Genomic DNA, 3786 nt, shown 5'->3' with positions numbered 1-3786 from the left:
CCCTCCGCTAAGCGCTCCTCTTTGCGAAGGGACCCTCGGGGTTGTGGTCCCGGGCCGGGCTGCGAGCCGAGTCCTTGCGCCCCGTCCCCTCGACGAACCACGGGCCCTGCTGTTGCTTCGCTCCGCAGCCTGAGCAAAGCTTCCAGTCCTCCCGCTGCTGTGGCCTGATGTCGCCTTACGGAGATTTGGATCGCTGAGGCGATTTAAGCACAGCTTCAGGTGCCGCTTTCCAAACCTCAGAGCCGGCGGCGGGGCCAGCGCGTAGGAGGGGGTGTTAATTAGCGCTTGGCAAGGATTCCAGATGCTGCCAAATCGCGGGATATAGGGAGGGATGGGCTGGGTGAGAAGGTGCAAGCGCTAAAATAGTATTAGGTGTGAGATTGGCTTTGGATGCTGCACCTCCTGGCTCTTCTGGGTTTTGGTGGTGAGGCTGGAAAGGCACTGTAGGGTCTTGCGGCTCCTAGCCTGGGGGGTCTTGTGGCTCCTAGCCCCCGGGGAGGGCTCGCTGCTTTGCAAGTAGCTCAGTGCTTGCTGCCGCTCCACACCAGTGCCGTGCCTTCCCTGCTCCGGCGGGTCGGTGGGCACCGCCTGTCCAGCCCCGGGCTCGCAGACGGCCTCTCCCGGATCAGGGCCTCTCGGGCTGGGACGCCAGTGCCTGAACCCCCCCTCTGAGCTGAGGGCTGAGCTCGGCTCCCCGCTCCTGTGAGGCAGCGCAAAATGACCAGGATGCATCCGACTGGAAAAAAGGGCTGTGCGAAAGCTACAGTGAGCTTGCTCAGATTGTGATTCCTGCAGAAGTCCGTAGCTTTCCTTAGCATCCCTGAAAATGCTTTTGGCTTTTGTTCTGGATAAAACTGGGATGTTCTTTGAGGAACCCAGTTGCGATGGGAAACTTTCAGGTTGCCGTTGTAACCAAAGCTGGGGGGCGGCGCGGTCAGCAGGCAATGGTGCGTTGGTCCTTGGGCACGTTGTGGCCGGTGAGCACTCGCTGATAGCCGTGCCTGGCAGGCGGCTCAGCGCCATGCTGGCCTCGCGCTGGCCCCTTCCCTGGCACAGCAAACCCGAAGGCTGCCCTGGGGGTGGCAGCAGAAGCAATGTCTGAGTGCGGTGCTTTGGGAGCTGTGGAGCAGATGAGCCGTGCATGAGGATCGCTCTGGAGCTTGGACCCTCCTGACTTTCTCCCCTCCGCTCCAGGCAAAGCCCTCAGAGATGTCTGATCTGATAGAGCTGCATCTCCTGGGTCGGTTCTTTGATTTCTCCATGGTGATGCTGAGTATTTTGCCATGTCCCAGTGCTCGCCAGCCTCAGGACCCCATTTTCTCCTCTTGCTCACCAGTTCGACATCCCTGTATCATAAATTACCTTCATTTATCCTCATTTACGCTGTTGGCAGCCCCGAGTCTCCTTGTGTCACTGCTCCACCCAGCTGATTACGTGACAGGGGGCCGGGGGGGACAGTTCCAACCTGTCTTTTCTAGGGCACTTACGCCCAGGTGATGTGAGAGCTGCTCCGTGATGGATGAGCTGGTCCCTTTCTGCTCTGCCCGCACGCCTCCTCTGTCGAGGTGCCTCCTTCTTCAGGTTTCTGCTCCTTCCGTGGCCGGGCCAGCGCTTGCTGACCTGGAAGGTGGTAATCAGACCGCAGGGCTTGGGGCTCCTATCATGGCTTCCCTCCCCTTTGACTTGTCCCTTGGCCAGGCCATGTAATAATCCTGCGGGAACTGCTGTGAACGTCGTTAGGAGTGAATTTTGGGCAGCACTGATGGTGCTTTTCTGCCACCCACTTGTATTAACGCTCTCATTGGGGGGGAAAAACCCCAAAGAACCTTTTACATAGGGCAGCATGAATCTCCTGTTCCTCAGGGATCTCCTCCGAGCACAAAGTGATTGCTTTGCAGTTAATTACTGTAGGATTTCAGTAGAACACCTGGGCACACACGTGGGGAAGGTTTTCCAGCTATCCAGAAGGAGCCGGAATGGTTGCGCCGACATCCCGGTGGCTGCGGGTAAAGTTCGGTGGGGGCGGAGGGGGGAACCTGCGCTGCTCTGGGTGCCCCTGCAGCAGCGAAGCTGTGTTCGCGCGGCGGCGGGGGTTGCTTTAGCTCCAGCAGTTACGGCCCAGCCGCTCTCGGGCGGGTGAAACGGTGGCTGTCAGCTTTGGCGTGAGTGACGCGAGCGCGCTGGTCTCCCACGTGAGAGGGTGGCCGCGTGTTCCCACGGCCTGATGGCTTGGCTTCGGCTGCTCGCTGCTTTCCCTCACAGCTCAGGTTTGGATGACACCCCAAAGCACCAGGAGGTACTGGTTCCATACTGGTTTATGCCGGCTTGTTTGTAGACCGCTTCCCAAACTGGGGCACCGCGAGCCCGTCTGAACCGCGGGTGAGTCTGCAGCTTCCATTTGACCGGGTTCACTGTACCGCTGCAAGGTCGGGCATCAGACGCTGAAATTAGAGCTCATCTCCCAAAAGTGTCAGACTTGTGTGCTTCCGCACAAGCCGCCCTTGTGTCTGTGCTTCCCAGCGATGCCGCTGGTGATAAAAGGATGGCGCCTTGTTTTCTGAGGCCCCTGGCCTTATCCAGAGCGGGTGATGGACCATCTCTGGGGCTGAGCCATGCTTGGCACGGAGGATGCTGTCTGTAGGGCTCTGGCTGTGTTTGCTGTGAAGCCGTGGTACATGGGATAGGGAGCTGTAGGAGGGAGGGAAATGATCTCGGGTTTTGGCAGCCCTGGGTGTCTCTTGCCTGTGCTCAATGAGATCTTTAGCTGCAGGGCAGTCACCTCCGGTTCCTCATTCTCCATGGGTCTAATAGCGATTTGGGGAAGTGCAACGGGCGTTATTAAGTGTTGCAATTGGACAGAATATGGCGCTCAGCTCCATCATGCAAAGTACTCTGAAAAAATGTCGAAAGGGTTGCAAACCCTCCCACGTATTTTAAGCCAGTCGTTAATTAGGGGATTGGGATGATGGCTCTGTCAGGACGGCTTCTGTAAGGACTTTGCTTCTGAGAGAGCTGGTGCAGGTCCCAGGCTCTGGGAGCAGGATGCTCCTATTCTTTTTTGTTTTTTATTTTTCCCGCTTATGCTGACCCGTAGCATAAACTGCTTTTTGGTCTCTTGCGTGGCCCGCCAGGCTCTCAGCATGTGCCTGTGTATGTTGTGGACTAAGAGGGAGTTCCTTGCAACTTAAATCTTATCTCGGGCTTCCTCTGTGCCCAGCTGTGAGCTATCGCCAGCCCCTGTATCCCCAAGACAAACTCATTTTTATGGTCCCTCCCCAGGAAAAATCCATCCTGGCATGGGCCGGGAGGGCTTGCTGGGATGTGGCTTTGCTGGGGCTGCGTCCGTGCTGCTGGGTGCTTCGTGGTGGGAGCCTCCCGTCGAATTCACAGTGCAGTTGTTTAAACTGCGTGGAGGCACCTGCGACCTTCCCATGGGGATGGAGGAAAACAAGCAGCGAAAGGTCTCAATCTCCTCCTGTGGCAAATGTCAGGTGAGCTTCACCCAGGAGCACCTTTTCCCCCTCCTCGTAGGCTTACGGGCGGCTCAGGGGAAGGTGGCCCCGCTGCCGATGGCTCGGTTTGGGCAGGTTGGAACAAACAGAGCCTCTTGCCTTGCTGCTCTAAAGGGGGCAAAAAAATGTGCCGTGAAGGCGAAGGGGAGCGGCTGGCTCCAAACCACACCGTGCGGTTTGTCCCTGAGCGTGCTTGGAGTTGCCCCGGCTGTGGAGCGGGGAGCAAGGAGGCAGGGGCTGCCTGCGTGAGGCTGCCCCCAAAATCAAGGGGGGG

The 3786-nt window shown here is 58.1% G+C and overlaps 1 protein-coding gene across 1 annotated transcript in view; it reads left to right on the top strand.

The window, feature by feature from the left end:
* The first annotated feature begins 2068 nt into the window (after positions 1-2068).
* CSRP1 (cysteine and glycine rich protein 1) overlaps positions 2069-3786 on the top strand; it is a 15881-nt gene continuing 14163 nt past the window's right edge. Inside the window, exon 1 of the mRNA XM_035889749.1 lies at positions 2069-2379. The gene's annotated coding sequence lies outside the window, so the exon portion shown is untranslated. The remainder of the gene's footprint in view (positions 2380-3786) is intronic.

The sequence above is a fragment of the Egretta garzetta genome, unplaced genomic scaffold (genome assembly GCF_000687185.1).
Source record: "Egretta garzetta isolate BGI_Z169 unplaced genomic scaffold, ASM68718v1 scaffold202, whole genome shotgun sequence".
NCBI lineage: Eukaryota > Metazoa > Chordata > Aves > Pelecaniformes > Ardeidae > Egretta > Egretta garzetta.
This window is presented reverse-complemented; position numbering and strand designations above follow the sequence as displayed.